Source organism: Macrobrachium rosenbergii, chromosome 19 (assembly GCF_040412425.1).
Source record: "Macrobrachium rosenbergii isolate ZJJX-2024 chromosome 19, ASM4041242v1, whole genome shotgun sequence".
NCBI classification, from domain to species: Eukaryota; Metazoa; Arthropoda; class Malacostraca; order Decapoda; family Palaemonidae; genus Macrobrachium; species Macrobrachium rosenbergii.
The window spans coordinates 14,861,245-14,886,656 of record NC_089759.1 but is presented as its reverse complement, the minus strand read 5'-3'; the positions used below and the strand labels follow the sequence as shown (position 1 = coordinate 14,886,656).

Genomic DNA, 25,412 nt, shown 5'->3' with positions numbered 1-25,412 from the left:
ATGAAGTGGCTACTGTATTTAAAAGTATTAGTTCAGATTTTAGTGTAAATCGATCAGTATATTATCACTTTATAGTTATTAGCTTAGATTTTTAAGTATAAATTGGGCAATACATTTCCATTTTATAAACATCAGCTCATATATATTTCAATAAAATTTGGTCAATATATTTTCAATTTATAAGTCTTAACTCGGTTTCAAGTGCAAATTGACCAACATATATTCTCCTTATATTAGTATTAGCTCAGAGTTTAATGTAAACTGACCAATATATTTTTACTTTATAATTATTAGCTCATTCTTAAGTATAAATTTGGCCCATATGTTTTCACTTTTATAAGTATTAGCTTAGGTTTTAGTGTAAATTGACGAATATATTTTCTGTTTATAAATATTAGTTCAGATTTTAAGTGTCAATTGACCAATATATTTTCACTTTCTAAGTATAAGCTCAATCTTAAATATAAATTAGCCAATATATATATATATATATATATATATATATATATATATATATATATATATATATATATATATATATATATATATATATATTATATACATACATATATGTATACATACATACATATATAAATATATATATATATATATATATATATATATATATATATATATATATATATATATATATATATATATATATATATATATATATATATATATATATATATATATATATAATGGGTCTTTGACGATCATAATAGATCTCACCCTGGGGCATCATTGCTAACAGAGTGTCATCGAATGGGGGTTTATTTTTACCAGGGGTGGACCCTTCCCCATTCTCAGGTCCATCAGCTAGCCGAGATGATAAAATCCTCAGCCTTATGACCTTACATCTTGTAACGCCTCCAGATCATCCTGCTCGCTGTTGGAAACGTCTGATTCCATGATGAAATCATCGCTATAAACAGGAAACTCCTAGTCTCCAAATCGCACGATGTCTAAATACAGCGACTTCTGACGGTGCCCTTGGATGTCTTAGTGCTCCTGCCACACTGGGATCAAACATTTTGCATATATAAGAGGCATTGAACTTACGGGTTTTTACGCCACGCCAGAGGTTGCCACTAGAATATATGCAAGAATTTGATCCAATATGCATTGCATAACCCATATTTTGCATATATAAAAGGCATGAAACTTACGGGTTTTTACGCCACGCCAGAGGTTGCCACTGCAGTATATGCAAGAATGGGATCCAATATGCAACGCATAACCCAGTTCACATATGAGGTAGGCATGAAACTTACGGGTTCTTATGCCACGCCAGTGGTTGCCCTCCACTCATATGTGATTGGGCATTGATACCCGATTCCCGAGGGTATCAGGTGGCAGGTGAAGGGATGCACGACAATCCAGTCTTCGGGCACTTGCCGCCAGTCCCACCAGCCGCTGTAGTCTATCCATCGCGCAGAGATGCTTCCACAGCCATATCCAGGATTGATTTCCATCACAAAGCTCAGCTCATTCCTTTTCCCAACATCAGAGATATCCTGGCTTCTTTCTTCTGCAAATAAAACAGCAGTTTTCATAAAAAAGCACAGTCTTCTTTACGCACCATTCACGAGACTGCGTTTATCTTGTAGAGCTTCCGAACCATTTCAGATTCTCGCTCCAATGTTCGTAGTCTGGCTGCAGATTCCAGCCTCATTTTCTGATGCACTTCCTTTCTATTTCGGGGCTTCTTATTTGATGGAGTTTTAGTCGGGTCTTTTGAGTGTCTCTCTCCGGAGCCAAAGCACTGTTCAAAACATCTTTGTTTGGTACAGATCAGCTCTCTTCGCCTTATCATTAGTTTTCAAAACGGGCACCCGTAACGTGTCTGAATTCTAATGGGATTCTGGAGTCATTCCAGTCTCCGTTGGAGCCGATCCTGTCTTCGGGAATTCTTGCTGATCCCCGGACACAATAATTGATGTGTCTGGATTCCGGAGTCATTTTGAGCTGCACACACACAGACAAAACATATACACACACGCACACACACACACAACACACTCGCACACACACACCCACATTCACACACTCACACACGCGCGCACGCACACACACACACACACACACACACACACACACATATATATATATATATATATATATATATATATATATATATATATATATATATATATATATATATATATACACACTGTATATATATATAAGTCTGCGTGAGCTATATTTTTTATTACAAAACAGCTGACAACAGACATAAGGTTTAGGTCATAAATAAGAAAGCTAACTAGAATGCAGATTTATTATCGATAAAATACTTCCGGACAAGAATATTAATTTGATATTTTGTCCCTCAGTTCCTGCTGGACTTTATTAGTGACAGGAGTACTGTCGACAATAGTGACTTTTGACGTGGAAAGTTTTTAGAGATACTTATTATTATTATTTCAATAACAATACTTTTATATTTTCTTTTAATTATAAGTCTCGTCAACTCAAATTTATCAATTAAAGGAAGTGATCTGCGCGTCCTTAATTTACACAGGTTTTAAATTGGCGAATATAATCTCATTTTATAAGTAGGCTATTAGCTTTGGTTTTAACGTAAAGTGGCTAATGTATATTTTCACTTTATAAGTATAAACTCAGGTTTTAGTGTAAATCGATCAATATATTATCATTTTATATTCATTAGCTCAGTTTTAAGTATAAATTGGCCAATACATTTCCATTTTATAAGTATTAGCTCATGTTTCAGTACAATTTGGTCAATATATTTTAAATTTATAAGTATTAATTTGGTTAATATATTTTAAGTTTATAAGTATTAACTCAGTTTCAAGTGCAGATTAACAAACACATTTTCTCTTTATTAGTATTAACTCAGAGTTTAATGTAAATTGGCCAATATATTTTTAATTTATAAGTATTAGCTCAGTTTTAAGTATAAATTGGTCCATGTATTTTTACTTTATGATTGTTAGCTCAGTGTTAAGTATAAATTGACAATTTTTTTTACTTTATAAGTATTAGTTCACATTTTAAGTATTAATTGACCAATGTATTTTCACTTTCTAAGTGTTAGCTCAATCTTAAGTATAAATTAGCCAATATATTTTTACTTTATAAATATTAGCTAGGGCATTAGTGTAAACTGACTAACATATTTTCAGTTTACAAGTATTAGCTCAGGTTTCAGTATAAATTGGCCAACATATTTTCACTTTATAAGTATTAGGTCAGGCCTTTGAATAAACTAGCCAATGTATTCGTACTTGACAGGTATTACATCGAATATATTGGCAAGTAAATTCTCCCCATAAGTACTAATTAATTTGAAATTCCAGTTCAGTTCAATACAATTCACAGAACCTGTACGATACTTGTCCTGAGGTGTGACGTCACGAGGTTACGAAAGGCGGAAGGTAATTTGCTCCAAAACTAGAGCAACAGTCGCTGATAAAATTCCATTGACGATAAAAATAGACGCAGCCTGAAAAGGAGACAATGCTTTTGTTATCGTTAAATTAGCTAAAACTATACGTAAAGAATCATAGTTTGATATTGGATGATTTTGACGCAGTACAAAATCATTTATATATATTATAAAAATTGTTACTGTTAATATAACATGAAAATAACCATAGTTTAATTTGACTGAACGTGACTTAATACATCTCTTCACAGAACCTGCTAAATACTGGGGAAAAACTCCAAAGGCATATTTAATGAAAGAAACGGTTCAGTATTAGACTAAAAAACATTGGCATTGATTATTGTAAAAACAGGACTGGTTCATTCAAAATATTTAATAATTAATTATCTTGGGGAATAACTATTTTACTTAAATAACATTATAGTGTTTAATTATATATAAATAATGGATGATGGCATGTTCTATAATTCTTTTTTAAAATAAGCATTTTTTAAGGTTTATTAATATGCCTTTCTTTGTTTAAATCGTCTGAAAATAATAAATACACCTACACTCACACACACAGGCACACACACACATATATTTGTGTGTGCGTGTATTTATATATATGATTGTATATGTAAATATATATGTATATATACACTGGTGGTAAAAAAGACCGACTAGTGAATTATCCCAGTGACAAACGGATCATTAAAAACTTATCTCCAAAGGTAATATAAAATCAAGAACTGTCCTAGAACCACTTAAGGAAATAAAGGCTAAAAGAACTGTCTCACAGAACCCTCTGTTCACCACAGCCATCTTTCATCAGAACAGAACTTGATCCTTTTAGACAGAGTAGAGACATCCCATATTAACCGTTGTAGCAGGAATGCAAACAAAAAAGCAAAAAAAGATAATTTCAAACTGACGCAAGTTTTCAAAAACGCGAACGTACGTCCCATATTAACTGCTGCAGCAAGAATTATTAAAAAAAGATTATTGCAAACTGACGCAGGTTTTCAAAAACACGAATATCTCATATTAACTGTTGCAGCAAGAATACAAACAAAAAAGGCCATTGCAAACTGACGCAAGTCTTCCAAGGCGCGGACAGAGAGAACTCACTGGCAGCTGCGTGAGGGTGAAAGATGAGGGAGGCTCTTGATTCTTCTACCTCAGGTCTCGGCAGCGAAATCTTTCGGATTTCGTCGTCTGTCCACTTGATGACGAGTCCTCCCTCGTTCATTCTCAGCACGCTTGAGTTTTATTAGTGCAAAACAGATATAATAGATCAGTGGAACATTAATGTTGTTTATATTTACAATATTTCAAGACTGATCTGGTATAGGTTTCATTTACTCAGATGAGGTGCAAATGTATTTCGTTATTCATTTCAGTAACTGAAAATCACTATTAGGTACCTCCCATTGTTATGATGATGATATTAACATTCATAATAGTGAAAATATCACCCACATTAATTTTATACTCAATGACTGCTAAGAAAATATCTGCTACCTTGATATTTCACTTACTGACTGCTAAAACAATGTCTGCCATAATAAAATTTTATTTATTGACTGCTAAGAAAATATCTGCAATAGTAGTGTTTTTACTTGCTGACTGCTAAAAAAATATCTTCCATAGTAATATTTTATTTACTGACTGCTAAGAAAATATCTTCCATAGTAATATTTTTGCTCACTGACTTCTAAAATAATACCTGTCATAGTAATGTTTTACTGACCGCTAAGAAAACATCTGCCACAGTATATCTAACAAACTGACTGCTAAGAGAATACCTGCCATATCAATGTTTTTACATACTGACTGCTAAGAAAATATCTACCATGTTAGGTTTGACAAACTGACTCCTAAAAAAATATGTCATAGAAATGTTTTACTGGCTGCTAAGAAAATACCTGCCAGTAATATTTTTGTTCACTGACTGTTATGAAAATATCTGCTATAGTAATGTTTTCACTTCCTGACTGCCAAGAAGATATCTCCCGCAGAAATGGTTTACTTACTGATTGCAAAGAAAATATCTGCCACCGTAATATTTTACCTACTGACTGCTAAGAAAATATGTCATGGTAATGGTTTACTGACTGCTAAGAAAGTGTTTGCTGCAGTAATGTTTTGCTTACTGACTGCTCAGAAAAATCTACCACAGTAATATTTTACTTACCGACAGTTAAGAAAATATCACCCACATTAATGTTTTACTCTGCCTGCTAAACACGTCAATATAAGGTGCTCCCAGTGGGCAAGCCATGCCAACGCCCAAAGGGTAAAAACTGCTCCGGCCGAAGTGGAATTTTTCTTTTCCCAGCCTGATAGCCAAGATCTCTGACATGGTTTTGGGACCAATGAATACGTACTTCCTTTCTAGAACCTTTTAAGAGAATAAAACTGGGTTAGAAACTATCAAAATTTGTTATGAATTATTCGTCATTTTAAATGTCGAATTCTCTTTACCTTAGAAATAACTTACTCCCTAAGGGAATTAGATATGACAAGAATGTTATGTCACATTGGTTGTTTTATGTCTTTGTGATTAGAATGGTGTGAGAAGTCAAGGAAAGGACAGGAGACATAGGCGCAAAATTTTGGGATGGGAAACTGGGTCGTAAACGTTTGCATATTAAGTAGTGCTGATTGGGGATCGTGAAGACAAATTGCAGAAATTTGTTAAAGGGTCTGAAAGTGATTTCAAGAAGGGTTAGTTTAGAGTTAATGTGAGTAACAGTAAGGGTTTTTGGGTTAAATTGTGAAAACCTGGGAAACGTGTAAATGAATGTAAATATGATTCAGCAGTTAAGTGTAGTTGTAATGTGTTTTATGGGGTGCCACCCAAGGTTGAAGTGAAAGGCTTATTGTTGAAGATATACATGCACACACACACACACATACACAGGAAACATTTCTGAATAAAACAAAAACTTTAAGCTGTTGAGATTATTTGTTTACATAGTATATGCAGAATAAGGAGCATTAAAGGGTACTTGATTTTACCTGTTGGCTATCTACAAATACAGAATCCAGGCAGAGGCAGTACAGAATAAGTATACAGTTCAAAAAAAAGAAGAGTCGAACAGCTGCAATCATAACATTTCTAATAATAATAATAATAATAATAATAATAATAATAATAATAATAATAATAATAATAATAATAATAATACTTGTGGTACAAATATAATGACAGCGATGGTAGGTCAGACAGTAAGAACAGTAACTGTTGAAGTAGTCTGTAAAAGTGAAATAAACAAAAATCCTGCTACCTCTACTACTGCCAATAACAATATAGATAACAACAGAAGTGGCTGTAATACACTCAGGGGTCAATAAAAGCACAAGAAGAGGTAAATAAACAGGAAAACCTAATGAAAACACAATCGGGTGACACGTAAAAAAATTATAGTTATGGCGAACAACCGCCGACCCCTAAGGCAATAAACTATACAGCGAATATGAACGTCTAGGCAGCAAGACTCCTCACAATTTATTTTTAAAAATGCAATAACAAATGAACAGTGTGGTTCAAATTGTTAGTTAGATATCGAAATCATTTATGTCTATGGTAATACATGTGGGAAGCAAGTCCATTAGCAATCTCCAGTTATACATGTCCCTTCAGTTATTTGCTTACTCAGTTTCCAGAGAAATATATGAGTATTTTAAATCTTAATTTTTTTAATAATAATAATAATAATAATAATAATAATAATAATAATAATAATAATAATAATAATTGATAAGTATCAAGACCTGAAACAGAAATAAGAAAGATATGGGATATGCCAGTGGAAATTGTACCCATAATCATAGGAACACAAGGCACGATCCCAAGATCCCTGAAAAGGAATCTGGAAAAACTAGATGCCGAAGTAGCTCCAGGACTCACGCAGAAGACTGTGGTACCAGAAACAGCGCACATAGTGAGAAAAGTGATGGACTCCTAAGGAGGCAGGATGCAACCCGGAACCCCACACTATAAAAACCACCCAGTCGAATAGGATGACTGTGATATACCAAAATAATAATAATAATAATAATAATAATAATAATAATAATAATAATAATAATAATAACTTGGCTGCAGAGTTCCACCTTTCAAGTGGGTGGATGTTTCGTTTGAATTGTATTAATTATCGTCACTTTTCTGACTAACATTTTCCATAAATATCTTGTATTTTTTTTTTTTTTAATCGAGCCTGGCTTTGCTTATTCGTTTAATTTGAGATTTCGAAACAAACGGCCACTCGGGCGTCATTAAAAATAACTGACTTTATTCTCTTTGTTAACTAAATCGGGACAATTTCCAGTTTTTGTTCTTGGGTTGTTTCTGATCATCCTCCGATACATGACCACACGAAAACGCCAGTTTATGTCAGAGCAGCTTCGCTTTTTCTTATTTCCAAGGCTTGATGGGATAAAGTTGGTGATTGATTTGCCTGTGAAGTTTGCCAGTTACGTTCTTCATCCCGGAAGTCAGGTCAAACTTCAAGCATACATAATAAGCAGAGAAAAGTTTTGGCTTGTCAGCAAAAGTGACCAGACAAGACGTGAACTTTCCTATCTGGACCACTCTTGAATTTATGCTTTTTATGTATTTATTTATTTGCTTCTTAATGTTCTAATTTGATGGACTGATGATTGTATGTATGCTCGGCCGTCGGACCGTCTTATTTTGTACCATCCAGAAAATTTTTTGAATGGAATAGTTGTAGCTACGCCAGTACAGAAATCCATGAATCATGTGAATGAATCCGAGAGAGAAAAGAAGAGTAACTAAATCCACATTCCAACGCGAAATGGCAGAAACTCTAAACCCAGTTTACTGCTGAGTCAAGAAACATTAGATTGCAGTATGATACTTTCAGCCTTCGTGAATCGGGAGATACAGTATTCGTTTTGGTAAAAACAGAGATATAGAATTTTTCTTCGTTTAGAAAGCGTTTACTGAACTAGAGTATTGCCATCTTCAAGATGAACCAGATTCAGTGAACTGGCCCGTTCTTTAATAAAAAATTAATAATTTATTTCAGAGTTTTGTAAACTTACTTTATTACGAGCTTCTCTTGTTTTACTTCGTCATTTTTTTGTGCTTATTTTCTCTTGAGTCCCCTGTTCATATTTTTAGGTAACGGTCATAGTGAGCGTATGACCTTTTGATCTGTTACTTAAAAGAATTAATGTTGAGCTTTGTGTGAGGTATCTTTCCATTTTCATTTGTTATAATGGTGATATCATTCTAGTTAAAATTATTGGAAGACTGGTGTATAAAGTTAAGTATACCTTAGTTTAACCAGACCGCTGCACTGAGCTGATTAACAGCTCTCTTAAGGCTGGCCCGAAGGATTAGATTTATTTTACGTGGCTAAACCAGTTGGTTACCTAGCAACGGGACCTACAGCTTATTGTGGAATCCGAACCACATTATAAGGAGAAATGAATTTCTATCACCAGAAATAAATTTCTCTAATTCTTCAGTGGCCGGTCGGAGAATCGAACGTGGGCCCAGCAGAGTGCTAGCCGAGAACGATACCAACCAGTCCAATGAGGAACTTGACTGATGTATAAATGTGTGTAGAGAAATCAAGGGCGTCACTTCAATCCTAAAACATCAGTGACAAGCCTCCGTTATTTACAATGTTTACATTCTTACGGACGTGAGCATTCAGTATGGTAAACGATAACAGAGAGGCGAAAATGTATAACAAAAGATCAGGGTTGTCTGTTGATTCTGCTTCTGTCTTGAATGAAAATTACAGAAGAAAATAATTCTTAGATATAATATTAACAAATATTTTCTTAAGGAATACCCATATCAATTGTCGACACAAGTAAATGATAAAATTATAGACCTGGTCATGTTGCTTGCTGTAGTTGAAGAGTCTAGAGGTCTACGCCAGGCCTCTTAACCCCTTCAACGCCTAACTTCCTGAAAATGGGGAAGGGCGCGTGCTGCCGGAACGATGGCTTAATCGAACCAAGCGAACCAACTCCAGTCATGTTACTCTTATACGACTCCCCAGTTTCAATTAGCTGCGATACAACCGCAGTCCTCATTTGGGTAGTCTTCTCTGCCGTAGTATGCAAAATCATGGTGCTGTGAGGTGGGTATTTGTGTGTAGGGCATGATCAGTATGGTCTGATAAATCAGGATCGTCGTAACATTTTTTCGCGTCCCCTAAATAGAGATGTCGATCGTCGCTTTGCAGTTATAATTTTGGCAGTTATATATATACTCAGTGCCGCTTTATTTCATATCCTGTAGATTTAATTGCATCTTTTGTCTATTTCACGTCTTCATTTATCGTGAACATATTTACTCAACTTCACTATTTTTGTCATTGTAAAAATTTTGCTTTTGCTAATTTCCCATGGATATCACAATGGTTTGCTACCCTTCTTTAATTTGACAACTCTGCCACGCTCAGTTATTTTCTAAATATGCAATGTAGCTAAGGTCATTTACTTTGCCTTTATATGCATAAAGCATTTCGCAATTTTTTTTAGTAATCAAACAAAATCCTTCAGTTTGTTGATTCAGCCCTATGATTTATTTAACTTTGCTATCGTCCACCTTCATTATTATTGTTTTTATTAATATTATTATTGTTATTGACATTGTTATTATTATTATTATTATTATTATTATTATTATTATTATTATTATTATTATTATTATTATTATGGATTATTTAGAACTTGCCCGCGTGTGAAGAAATAGAAGTCAGAAAGATAAAAGTGACAGTTAAGACAAGATAAATTATCATTGATTTCCACGTTCCATTTAAGCTTTACTTAATAAACACTTCATTCAAAAAATTTCGAATCGCGTTTTTGAAGATAAGTTTTCATTTACAAGTTTTCCTTTACCTTTATTGGTTTTTTAATCGTTAATTTCTATAACCATTTTTTTTCAGAAGCGGATGCATCGCTTCCTTCGAAGTTAGGAAAACTTCGTTATCGTTTGCAATTTTTTTTTTTTTTTTTTGCTTTTTTTCTTCGTCCAGATAATTAAGCTTCAGGTCGCTCGGGCGGTCGTTTTCAAGCAGTAATGATTAACGGCTGTTTTCGAAGTTTTCCATAAAACTAAGAACGAAAAAGAAAGTAAACCACAAGTTTTAGCGTTCGTCGGAATTTCAGCAGGTATATAACCGTCGAATGTTGGAAGATAATTGCTTCGAGCTTAAGCAAGAAAATTTAGCAAGGAAACACCTTCAAACGCAATTAGAATAATTTAGGAGGGACGGAAAACCATTATCACAAGTAATTATAGGAATCTATAAATCAGACTGAATGGAGTGTTGATAAAAAAAATAACAATTTAGAAATGATTTATGTTGTAATCTGTTTACAACGACGCCATAAAGTAAAAATTGGTATTTGTTAATGCTGGGTTGTTTATACCCTATTTCCCTACATCTCCGCCCTTTATTATAATATCATGGCCCCTGCAGGGGAATCATCAATGAAATATGGGATAATATCTGTCGGCCATGCCATAGATAGCTTTCGCTGTGGCAAAATACTAAGGCAATCTCCGGGAGGTGGAACTCAATACACATCTATTTTTGAGCAATAATGTCTTATTCAATGGGATCCTGCGGTAATCTCGGCTCGAGTGGTTCATGATTTCGCAGTCTTATTTCAGTGGAGAGTGGCAGTAAGACATTTTTGTTTTCATGCATATTTTCCCTTTTATTAAGGTAATAACTACTATCTTTAGCAAAGATGTAATTGCTTTTTTTTAGACTATATAACATTCAACCTTTTTATGACTTGACTGACTTGACCTAAGGAGGACAAAAAACCAATAAGGTTTTTGTAACGGTTATATGTGTGGGAGAGATCTTGAAGTGGAAACTTTATATATCCAGGGGGCGCGAATGTTTTAAGGTAAAAACTAGTGTAGCAATGTATACAGGGAATGATGCGCTGTTGATGCGTCCTCTGTGTTGTTTTGCGGGGCAGATAATGTTGTAGAAGCTATTTGCACAAAGCGTTCACGTCAAATTCTGTATTTAAACGACAAATACAAAAGTGAACTCTAACTTGTTCTTTCTGAAGCAACTTACTCACGGGCAAAACAGGTTGTAAATGTAAATTAATAAATGCTTTTCATTTTGTATATATATATATATATATATATATATATATATATATATATATATATATATATATATATATATATATATATATATATATATATATATATATATATATATATATATATGTATATATATATATATATATATATATATATATATATATATATATATATCAAGACTAAGAGTCTTGTGAGCAGAACGAAGCGAGACCTTCCCATGAATGGAAAAGAAACATCAGACCGAAGAAAGCCGATTCCTACCTAAGAGAGATGGATGTTTTCTCAAGTGTTCGGAGCGATGGGGCATGTACCGCAGACAATGAGAAACAATGGTTTGTTTCCCAGAGAGATCTTGCGATGAGAATTCGCTGTTATCTGCTCACTACCCACATTGGTTCTTTTTTCTTGGTTTTTGGATGTGACTTTCTATTATTTTTTCTCAATTGCGATTTGTTTATTTATATATTTTTTCACATATTGTTTCCGTTCTCTGTTAATTTTCATTTGTTCTCAATCTTATTTTCTTTTCATCCTTTTGTTCTTGTTATTAATTTGTTACCCCTCTGGTTGCTTTCACGTGAATGTCTGAAAATTTATAATAATAATAATAATAATAATAATAATAATAATAATAATAATAATAATAATAATAATAATAATAATAATAATAAAGATTTCAATAATAACTATTTTTCATTGGATTCCTACGTGACACTGCGGAAATTCCAGCCTTCATTCCAAAGTATAGATTTATGAAGCGGAGTCTTTCCTGCGTTGGTAAATCTAAAATTTTATGTAAACCTAAATTTTCTAGGGAAAGGCGTGCATTTGATATTCGCTGCTATAAGGTAAACATTTGCATAAAGAAGTCACGAGTTCCTGGAGCCTTTATGCATGATGGACATGAGCCCTTGCACCCGAAGGAAGGAAGTGGTAAGAGTGATACGAGATTTTGCGAGACATTCAGGGGATATTTCGTATTCGGAAGGTGATCTGTCATAGAGGGATGTTTCCGTGTAGCTAACTGTAACGAAAGGAAATGAAATGAGCTTTGTTATCAAAACCTCCTTCAAGAAAAGTGTTTTTTTTTTTTTTATTCGGTGTGTCCGGCTGCCAGTCTTGTAGCAGCGTCACGTGAAACGAAGAGAACGGATTTTAATATAACGTGAAAATATTGATATGTGACGCCTTTTTCTATTATTATTATTATTATTATTATTATTATTATTATTATTATTATTATTATATTTGTCAAGTTGGCCTGCTTTCCTCACTTGGACGTTGAAGCGTGTAGCATTCTGCCTTTTCCCAACTAGGCCTACAGTAATGTTAATAGTAATGTTACTGTATTTTCCGTATATGGAAATATAAAAGTTCGTGAGAAAGAGAAAATATTATATATAAAAACCTTTTTTTCTAGGAAAGTCAGATTATACTTTGGAAGAGGGAGATTTTTAAGTGTAAACAGCGTTCATTCAGACAAAGATCCGATAATCTCTCTCTAGCTTGTCGGCGTTGTGGCTATAAGGTCTACGCACTGTAAGGCCAGGTTCGCCATATTCAATCCAGCCGTAGCTTTACCACTTGAGATTTTATATTTATCATTCCTGTATTTCATCTGGGCTTGCTGTTGCTGATTGACCTTAAATAATCCCTTGATTACCCAAAGGTAAAACGTCTAATATTTAGCAAGTTGTAGCAGACATTAATTATAATGAAACCGAGTTCTGTAACCCGGAAGTTTATTACTATGAAATGGAACAGAATGCTCTCAGTGTTGTATCGTTGTACATAATGAAGAGGGAAACTGGAAATATGTATAATAGTATATGATGTATGAGATAACATGATAAAAAAATTATAATCGGCAATATCCACACAGTTGCTGAAGAAGCAGAAAAAATAGTAATCATAATAAAGGTAATGGCAGTAATAATATTGAGAGTAATACAAAAAAAATTTAATTATAACAATTAGAAAACAGATTGCATACAATTAATTTCCAGCTAGGGACCTTAGATGGTTACAGACGCCAGGTCCAGAAGGCTGAATACGAAAATTGAAAATAGCAAAACTCTGTAATAATCACAGTAATAATAAAAAAAGAAAATACTAATAATAACAATAAACGTAGAAATATAATAATAATAATAATAATAATAATAATAATAATAATAATAATAATAATAATAATAATAATAATAATAATAATAATAATAACGCAAAATTAAGGGAAACCAAAATATCTTACTTTTTGTGTTCAGATGCCCGTTTCCTGTTACCAGCAAAGTTTTCCGTGAGAGACGGACTGAATTCGCGAATTATCATTAGATAATCCCAAAGTAATCTCTGACGTTTGCGTAGTTGAGTAACTTAGTCCATTACCTCAGAGTTAAGCAGTTTCCTCGGCTTTGTAATGACATCAGGAACAGTCCCAAGTTCAGAGGTTGATTGCTTTGAGCTCAGTCGGAGTTTCTACTCTTTCTGCAGAGATTAATTTCCAGAGACATTTGCAGGAGTGGTATCTTCTCTGTTATGAATTAAAGGAGCACTGCTTTTGTTCCTTTTAGCCTCTAGTTTTCAATCATTTTATCAGGAAATTGTATAAATAATGACTTGTATGTGAGTCCACGTTTCTCTCCTCCGTAGTGGGCTGGGGGTTAGGGCCATCAGTGTACCTCACGTGGTGCACTGTAGGCATTACTTAAGGGTCTTTGCAGCGTCCCTTCGGCCCCTAGCTGCAACCCCTTTCATTCCTTTTACTGTACCTCCATTCAGAGTCTTTTTTTTAATGCTACTTTCCACCCTTTCCTGCGAGGTTTTCTTCCTGTTACACCTTTCAAATCTTTCTACTCTCAATTTCCCTTTGAGCGCTGAATGACCCCATAGGTCCCAGCGTTTGGCCTTTAGCCTAAATTTTATATTCGATTTCCCACGTTTCTCTCTGGTACGCAAAACGGACTCGAAGAACTGTAATCACAATCACATAAATTATATTCTCAAAATAATTAGATTTCTCATCATGGTTCGGCAGTGAGTTAACCTGTTATGCAGTTAATCGTAACATTTATCAGTCGTTTACACCGTATGCATTTGTAAACAACATATAATATTGTTTACAAACATATGAAGAACTAATTTTTTAAAGTTATTTAAACATAAAATCTGGTCTGTAACATTTATAAGCGCGATATCAGATAAACCGTCAAAATAACCGACAAACTTTCAATTTGAAGTATGAGCCCGTTAAATTTGAAAGTTCGTTGGTCAGGCGCCAGTGACGCAACCGACGATAATATCATTAAGATTAGGGGTTTTATGATCACATGGAATCAAGAAAAACTTTTTTTTTTTTTTTTTTGAGAAGTTCCGTTCGATTGTTTTTTTTTTTTTATTCGAGTAAGTAACGTTATTAAAATCCCGGTACGATTTAGAAATCGAGAAAGTATGTCTGTATCACATGTTAAAATATTTGCGGAAAATATACGTTTCTTCAGAGTATAAGAAATTTATATGAAGTCCATCTCTTTCCTTTTATATCACCATAGAGAACACTTTCATTTATGTGAATAAAGTAGGAAATTAATAACCATTCCTCTAATTACTAGCTACAAAAGGAGTTCGTAAATGATTTTAATGCTAAATCTTCAGTGCAAAGTACAAAGTTTTTAGTAAAGGCGAGTAAGAAATAATGTACGCATTTAAATAATACTGGCAGCCGATGACAAATAACTTATACCATTTTAAATAAATAGAAATAGGAAAAAAAATTATGGGTTTGCCGTAAAACCTAAACCCAAAATAGTTCAATGAAACAAGCTGAGGAAAAATAGCATCTGTGAAACCCCGCGACGCGCTTCCAAGAAATTCAGATACGCAGCATTCCGGGAGGAGAAGAAGTGCAAAGGAGACGAACCTGGAGATGAACATCCCCACCGAAAATCTCACAAAGGAGGAGAAATGAGTAATAGATGAAGGGAAGAGGTTCCTGGCTGAGGGAGATTAATGCTTCCCCTGGAGTCCTCGGCGCTAGAGAGATGTTCCGGGCTCGCCCTCGCAAACAAAAGGCAACGAACGATTTGTCTGTTTAGGGAGATGTGGAAACGACTCCTTTTTTTCCATTCTTTCTTTCTTTTCCTGACTTCAGAAAAAATCTTTTTCGGGTCCAAAATGTTCTTGGATTATTTTATGGTTCATGAAGATGAGTCCTGAGCATGTAAGACACTCATCTTTCTTTTAAACTCCTCAGATGATAGACTTAATTCATTACATGTCATCGAAAAAAAGAGAAATATTCCAATATCTGTATACTTTATTTCAGTGATGTGTTGCAGTGGTGAAGTATCTGCTCTGGTCTCCGTGATCACTGATTGGAGGCTTCAGAAAGGTAAAGTGATATTTTTATATCCAGTTGGAACTTGTCTTTCAAATTGGAGAACTTTTCGAAAATTAAGTTGATTACCATATAATCATGTGGGACTGTGATCAAATGAATTGGCATTAACAGACGTTGTAGACCCTTTAGTAGAAGGAAATGCCCCCTGAGTGCCAAATGAACCTCTTCTTTTGAGTTCAAAGGCAATCCCTCCTTGACTCCTGTAGAATACTGGGAAATGTAATAAAATCATTCTACTTGCTATTTATCGCTGCATGTTGCTAAAACCACCGAATAGCTATAGGTTATTATCTTAGGTATGGAAAGTGAGTAGATATTGTACAGAGGAGAAGAAATGTAAGTTAGCAGATGTATTTAAGAGGAGTAAATTTTGTTTTCCTTCTGCAAGATCAAAGTGGTTGTTTAGTTCTATAATGGACAAAGCTATCGCGTCTGGTGTGGCTGAGAGGGCTAGGCCAAGGGAAAGGACAGCTCTTGGTGTGTCAGGAAGACTGTGGAACGGGTGAAAGAGTATATGAATAGCTGTAGATTGTGGAAGATGAAAAGGAGAAAAAACTTGAGACAGTAAGTGCATATTATCTAGCAAGGGTGAGATGAATGAAGTGTCTGAGAGAATGAATCCACATGATTGGGAAGGTAACAGTTGTTTGAGAACATCTTTATTTAAAAGGTTTTCTTATACAGTACAAAGTACTTTGTATGGAAGATTGAATTATCAGTGCGTCGTTGAACATGTGTAAAGATAAAAGGATGTTTTAGTTAGGGTCAAAGAATTCACAGTTTTACATTACATGTTTGCGCATTTGATAAGAAAGATATGTAAATAACGTACAGGTACTAGGTAGGGATTGTATAAACCAAAAGCAGGTTAGGGTTAAAGGTACTCAGGTGGAAAGAATTAATGATTAATATGCGAAATCCGGGGATGCTTGCAGATTTAGGGACATAGGAAGAAGGAATAAAGAAATTGAATGTTGGGATGATGAACTGACAGATTTTCTGAAAGAAAAGGAAAGAAATTGTTTCAATAACTGGTGATTATAAAGGATAAAGGAGAGGCAGATCTGATAGATGGAATAGTAGGAGGGGGTTAGGTGTGACTTTGCAAAATGTTATTAACAATTGATGTTGTAATAAAGGTAATAATAATGACAAAAAATGGAAAGTCCCAAGGAGGCATAGAAATTATAGCTGATATGCTACAGTGTGGGAGTGGAGATGCCGTAACTGAGTGACTGACCGCGGTGTGTAAGGTAAGTCCGGATGAGGGAAAAATGTCAAATGAATGGAATATTTGGGAGTAGTAATTGATCTGTTGTACCGGGGTACAGTTGATAGAGGTAATTGTATGTCATATAAAGGCATATCAATACTTACGGTAGGGTAACTACTTAGTACAAGGAATATTTGATTTGGAAAGTAATACAGATGACCCGAGGACTGATATGGAAAGAACAGTTTAGCTTTAGATAAGAAAGGGGTGTGTCGATTAAGAGCTTGAAATGAAAAAGTGATGTGAAAGAAGAATATATATATATATATATATATATATATATATATATATATATATATATATATATATATATATATATATATATATATGTTGTGGTTAACAAAATTATATTATATATATGTGTATATATATACATACATACATATACATGTGTATGTGCTTACGTGTTTGGTTATCTTCATTCCATCGGGTCTCCTCGTTTACATGCATGTTGAAAAAACACCCGTAAATCATATTATCACAGACTGAATACCAAATGCAAGGAAAATCCCCACAGGTGTTATATATTGTGAAAAAAAATAATTGGTTACCTCCATTCCATCGGGTCTTCGCATCTAATGTTCAAAACAAGCCCGTGAATCTTCTTATCACAAATTGAATACCAGATGCATGGAAAACTCCCACAGCTGTTGATTATTCCTTTTCTCCATTTCTTGCCATGCGTAAACTAACAGACTAACCCTCGAAACTGTGACGTGACTGCAGAGTTCCGAGCAAACGCCGCCAGGCTGTGATTAATTTTCACTTCAGAAGTTACTGAATCTCATTAGGAGGTTTATTGCCTGTTTAGGGTTACCTTTGCCGAAGGGGAGACACTGAACATTATTAGATCTTCCACCTTGATGAAAGAGGATGTTTTGGTTTATCTGCCTCCTGGCTGAATTTGTAGTAATAATGATGATAATAATGATAAATATTATTATTATTATTATTGATCAAGAAATCCAGTGTCAATATATACTATAAAATAAATATATATATATATATATATATATATATATATATATATATATATATATATATATATATATATATATATATATATATATATATATATATATATTTATATATAATTATATATATATATATACTGGCATTATTGTGTGGATTTCTTCACCATGTGAGTGACTCATGTGATTATGAATTTTTTTATAAATTATTATTATTATTATTATTATTATTATTATCATTATTATTATTATTATTATTATTATTATTATTATTATTATTATTATTATTATTATTATTATTATTATTATTATTAGCAGAAGCAGCAGAAGTTCTCTTGATGTGCACATCTATGTAAAATAAACATGCTTCTGCAGAACAGAATGACTTTATGCGAAAGACTAGCAAAGACTAACAAGCGGAGGAGAGTTTACTTGATTTAATGAAAAACAAACGATCCTCACAGGCGATTGCAGTTTTTCTCTATACCAACAGAAACACTCGATTTATCCAAATATCCCCAGTTGACAGGAATCTCTATTAAACAGTTACGTAAAAAATTTGTTTGGGTGTTTTCAGTGTAAATATTTAAAAACAGCGTTTATTAGAATCTTTTGCGTTTGTGGAATAACAAATTCTTTGTGAATTGACAATTTGTTATAAAAGGAAACAGACTTTTTTTCATGTATGCAACAAATTGTTGTTCCACTGGATTTAGTTATTTCCCACTGAAAGGGCATTCATTAAAATATAAATTATTATGATGGATCTCTGAAAGGGGTTTGGGCTTAAAACTAGGTCGTGGTAGGTGAGTGGTTTTGCCAACGACTTCCCGCTGTGGTGGTTACCGAGTTCAATTCTCTCTCAGGGACTGATAGAAATTCATTTTGTGCATGACCTTACCGTGTAGCTGGGGATGGGTGGTGGGGGTTGTGGGGAGGTCATAGGTCAGTAGCCACGCTGATCATATGTGAACGCGTTCGGTTTCTATGTCATTGTGCAACAGAGCACTGATCTGTTTATTGCTCTTGCTTGCTTATGGGTGACCTTTTAGCCGTTAAACTGACGAAATTCTTACTTAAGGGGACCAGAAGTTGAAACACAGAATTAAGTGCGGAATTAACATCTCCAGATTTCGCTCGAATTATTTGAGGTATTTTACAGTACCTTGTTTACCGCGGAAGTCTAACGAAGCTGATGTAGAAATGGGTCATGCCTTGTACTCGTCCAGCGGAAGTGTATATTTATGTTATCTACGATGGAATTAATAGGCCATGTAGAAGGTAAGTACGTTATATATATATATATATATATATATATATATATATATATATATATATATATATATATATATATGTGTGTGTGTGTGTGTGTGTGTGTGTGTGTGTGTGTTTTATTACCGTGACAGATTTCAAGTCTCCCCTTGCTAATAGTAAAATGGATTGTTTTTAATTAAAAGTCACGTTCCTGGTATATATCTGATTGCAACGTTTAATAATGTGCAAGTATAGTTCAGTCATAATGGACCTTTGATCCTCTCTCTCTCTCTCTCTCTCTCTCTCTCTCTCTCATAGAAAAATTGTCAGATGTAAAACACTGCTTTAATCAGTCAATTATAATTTAGAAAACGATGGAATGCCCTCCAATGGAAATGTTAACAACATCATCATATTTTGGCATTTTTGGCTCTATTGCAATTTCAGGCCAAGTCAGAAATTATCCCTCGTCTCTTGTGTATGATATTGTTGTTAAAAGGTAATATTAGTCTCTTAAATTTTCCTGTAACCTGACTATGTATAGGTTGTTGTATACCCATCCATTTTATTACGAAAGGACGCGCATCGCTGAATATTTTCGCTCTTACCAAAATACCATTTCGTAACGCTGGCTGATTTATTGTTATTGTCTCTGCCTACTATACCGGATCCATTCTCAAATAAAGAGAGAGAGAGAGAGAGAGAGAGAGAGAGAGAGAGAGAGAGAGAGAGAGAGAGAGAGAGAGAGAGAGAGAGAATTAAGCGTAGGTCAGCGGCCGTACCTTGCAAAAAATGAAAATAAAAAAGAATAAAATGAAACAAAATAAAATTCAATAAGATAAAATGAGCATATGATTAAATCAAGAAGCTGCAACAAAAGCTGCCGCTTTGACGCAAGCGCCAATATGTCATAATGATACCTGACGCCTAGAAAAAAAAAAAAAAAAGACCTTCTTTGCTCAGTAATGAAAATAATCTCTTAACAAAAGACGCGAATTCGTGGTTTTGCATGAGCACTACTCGAACGTTTTTTTACTTTTTTGGGGGGGTCGCGCGCGAACGTTTTCGACCTGCGTTGCCGCTTTCGAAAAAAATAATTGCATCACCGGTCTACCTCATATTAGAATTTGGCTTACGCGCATTTTTCAGCGAGCGTGGCGTTTTGATCCGTGGTTCCGCATTGTTTACAAGTTTCACGTTGCAAAAGTGTCAAATATTTCTGGTCACTTCACCACGATATTTACCTCCTCCAACGCACAGCTGTCACAATACTCAGTATTCCAATACTTTTTGCTATTCAAAAGCAAAGGCGCTTTATAGCGGATTGTTTTATTGCATGAAAATATTCCCCTGTATTTTTCACGTGAAGAGCAATTTTGGCCCTAAAACGATTATTTACTTTTATCGTATTTTTTTTTTTTTTTTACTTTTTTTGGTTTTCGAAACAATGAATGAACTTTATACTTGTCGCGTAAATATTTTTATACACATATAAATACATATATATGTATATATATGTATATATATACATATATATATATGTATGCATGTATATATATATATATATATATATATATATATATATATATATATATATATATATATATATATATATATGTAAAATGGGTGTTGTATATTCACGACATCCTGATTGGCTCTCAAGAGTAAAGTGAAGACTTCACTCCATAATTGGTTGTCAGATACTGCCATGGTATTCATCCACTGAATGTTTTTTTTTATTTTTTTTTTTTTAGTGTCGAATTATTGCTCTCCTTTCTTTGTAATTTTCCAAGTCACTTATGTTACCCAGTACCATATTGATAGTGTATTTTGTTGTCCGTATGACTTTTTCCATGTTTATCAAAATGTTATTATTATTATTATTATTATTATTATTATTATTATTATTATTATTGTTATTATTATTATTACAAGCCAAGCTACAACCCTAGTTGGAAAAGCGGAACACCACTAGCCTGAGGACAGCGGCGTCATTTCAGATTTTTGATGGGGGGGCAAAGGCAGTTTGGCGAGCGAAGCGAGCCTAATCACCTGGGGCTTTTTTGATTTTGAGCTATCTTATGTGCTTTTTGAAGCACATAAAATAGATAGAAAGATATAAACTTAATGTGGTGACACATTTGAATTTCGGTAGGAATAATGGAAAACCAGCTGCTGTTACTTCTTGGGGCTTGGTGGGGTGATGGGGGCTAGTTGAGGCTGGGGGGGGGGCAACTTGAGTCTTGGGGGAGGCAGTTGCCCCCTCAGCCCCCCTAAATGACGCCCCTGCCTAAGGACCCCAATAAATAAGGATACAGGGGAGCAAAGAATGAAATATGAAAGAGAAATAGCAAAGAAAGCAAATAGAATAAATAACAATAAATAATATCAGTAAAAGATTAAAATGAATAGGACAAATAATAGTCTGTGAAGTGAGACTAATGTCAACCTGCTCAACAAAAATGTATTTGCACCAATTTGAACTTCGGAAGTTCGAAAGAGTCAACTACAGGATTAAGATCATTCCGCTGTTTGGTCATAACAAGAATAAAACTGCTGAAAATTATTGCCATATATATTTCATTGCATTAATACAAAAAAAGTAAGATAGATTTAGCACAGGATCACGATAGTTGACACAAAACAACGACTGCGATTATACGACAAAAAAATTACACTTTCCCCCTAGGCAAAGCTTTTGATATATTTTTATTATATTGCATTTCATATGCATAACAATATAATTTCATTGGGAACCATGCTTCTATTCACAACGCTGTAAAACTAACAAAGCAGAGATCAGTGGTTTTTATACCAGAATTCTCCTTTCTTTCACTCTGCTATCGTTCCGTGACCGTTATGTAAAATTAGTGTTGGCAGTAGTATGGGACGGTTGCCATTTCGGTGATTTATGGCGTATTTCAACATTATTTGATTGTCATCAGATTCGATTCCTGAGGGAGCTGGAAAGCTGTCGCTGCAATCCATTAAAATCAGTTGCGTCTTTTTTCATCCAATCTGTGAATGATGTACCTGGTATTTAGTTGAGTGCAGTGGATTGGAACCGGAGTGAAGAATAATATGAGGCTAGTAACATCATCCCAAAAGACATTATCATGTATATATACAAATATATATGTATATATATGTGTATATGTATAAATATATATATATATATATATATATATATATATATATATATATATATATATATATATATATATATATATATATGTGTGTGTGTGTGTGTGTGTGTGTTCTGTGTATATATACACACATATATATGTATGTATGTATATATTTATGTATGTATGAATGTGCAACCTAATGATTGATTTATATATCGAAGACTAAATACATATATATCAGAGCAAATGAAAATGAATGTAAAACTAAAATGCCGTGTTAGAAATTTTGATGGCAAGAGACATTTCTTAATCATTTACAGGTGACATTAGGAAATTAACTCTCCTTTTATTAATATGAGAATATATCAGTCTTTCAAGATAAAATTATTGTAACAAAAGCAAGGTTTTGCCAAATAAGAGAAGAAACAGTGACAGCGAAGGAAATTCATCTTCGGGATTTGCTATAACAATGCTACTAAACTCTTGATGAGGGCAGTGCCCTTTAAATGATAAAGAAACACAGACACAACATGCCCAATACACACTTTCTTGGAGATGCTTGAAAAAAGTTAAAAGCTTTATTCGTGCCTGATTATATGTCACCAACTGCTACACCTCAAAGACCTAGACATCCCGTAACATATGCTAAAACTTCATTTGCCATTGATCATTCAGTGGGAAGCAGTAGATTGAAATAAAGCAGATTTTTTTTTTTTTTTTTTTTTGCCATTTTTAAAAATAATAAAATCAACGAATTTACACATGAGTTAAAGGCATTTAACCTGAAATACTGAATGAGGATTATATTTAGTGCTGGGCAAAAAATTATTCAGGTATCATTATTTTTTTTATATGCACATATTCATGCATGACAAAGCAAAAGGCCGCGTTAGCAAGGTTTCATTGAACAGACTTCCAAGAAGTAAAGTGGCAAATAAAAAAAAAAAGTAAAAATTGCGCCGAAGATTCTTCGGCGCGATAGTTTTCTGTCCGGTGGTGGCCTCAGCCACGGCCCATAAAACTCTTAGCCGCTGCCCATGAAACTCAGCCACGGTCCGGTGGTGGCGTATGTTGTTGCTACCTATAGCGCTGCCAGAAGTACGATTATGGCTAACTCTAACCTTAAATAAAATAAAAACTACTGAGGTTAGAGGGCCGCAATTTGGTATGCTTGATGTGGAGAGTGGATAATCAACATACCAATTTGCAACCCTCTAGCCTCAGTAGTTTTTAAGATCTGAGGGCAGACGGACAGACAAAGCCGGCACAATAGTTTTCTTTTACAGAAAACTAAAAGAAAAATGAGGATATATACGTGAAAGGAAAGTAAGTAGCAATTTAGTGTTTCCTTTCATGTATAAGACAGGGGAAAAGATGCAGTGATTGTTCATTTTTATGAAGGTGGAGTTAAGTACGATAAACCCATCTATAACGTGTGCGTAGAATTTTCATTCCTGTTAACGCGACAAAGGTAAAGGTGGCAATGTCAAAATGATAAAAGACCTCAATGCAGAGAGGCTTCAAGTAACTGTGTTGAGCCAGGATTGAATTTTGCTAAATTACTTTATTTTTGTGTCCTGAAAGACCTAATTTTTTAACCATTTAATCTCCAATGAAGGTGAACAATAATTATGCTTTGGAAGGATTGGACGGAAGTTAGGAAATGCTTTGAAGTAAATGCTTACGGGGCTAACTGAGACGGGTATATTGGAAAGCTCATAACAATGCTGAATGAAAGCACAGCTCAAAAGTAGGTCAGGCCATTATGTGTTGATTTTAAGCTGAAGATCTCAAAAGGAAGCAAGTGTTGTACACTTTTTGTTGTTGAAGTATGAAAAATTAGTGTAGGTTGATATAGACATGTGAAAGCATAATAAGCATCTCTGATTGACGTAGTAAAGAGATTAATTATATTGTGAGTGGTCAGCATTGAAAGAATATGCTTTAAGTATTTTATAAAAAAAAAAAAAAACAGATGTTTGCTTACACTTAACCGTGAGCAAAAAAATAAGAAAAACCTAACGTAATGGAGCCTTAAATATTCCGTATCTTGAATCAGAATTCTGTAATTAAACTGATTTTTGGTAAAAAAAAAAAAAAAAAAATTTAAAGAAATAAATAAAATAGAACAATTCCAGCCTTCGGTCTGTTTTCAAAACTGCCAGTTTATTTGCCTGTTTGTGGCTTAAATTATTAAAATCTGTCCGTTTAGGCCTATAATGAGCAAAAAATCTGTCATGTGTCGTAGATTATTTACTCGGACTCTGTTAGGAAGAGATATTTTTACGAGACCATTATTCTTACGGGGTCTTGAAAATAAAGAATGATTTATCTTTACTTTCAGGAAAGATTTGTATCAGTTAAACCATTTTTATTGTGTTAAGAAAGTCTTCTAGGGACACAGCGAATGGGACTGTAGTAATTATTATTCTTTAATTTAATAGCTTAGCAACCCACGCGTTTGTTATTCAAAGAAAACAGGTCTTTAATAAACATGATATATTTTGGGGTAATTCTAAGTATTAGCTCCGCGCCTGTTTTTACCTTGGAAACTGGTTTTTTCTACATTTTTAGGACTTCTGATACTGGCGGTACATTTGTTTGTTGTCGGCCAAATGGAATGTCCCTTCGCCGTGTTCAATACTGGCCCGGGGAGGCCGGTACCCATACGTTAACAAGTTATTGCTCTTACCGGACGGGATATGAACCGTTCCAAAAAGACGTACCCGTGCTCTGTCTTGTGAAGATCGCATATGACAACCCCTTGTTGGATCGACTTCAGGGATTAATTACAGGTTAATTACATTCGTGTGACAAAAATTGAAGGTAAATCCATAATTAGCAACCAAAAAACTGTAGAAAAAG

General features: G+C 34.0%; 1 long non-coding RNA gene across 1 annotated transcript in view; it reads left to right on the top strand.

The window, feature by feature from the left end:
- LOC136848638 (uncharacterized) overlaps positions 1-25,412 on the top strand; it is a 251,222-nt gene that overhangs the window by 169,328 nt on the left and 56,482 nt on the right. Inside the window, exon 3 of the long non-coding RNA XR_010856076.1 lies at positions 15,847-15,912. This is a non-coding gene — a long non-coding RNA (uncharacterized lncRNA). The remainder of the gene's footprint in view (positions 1-15,846; positions 15,913-25,412) is intronic.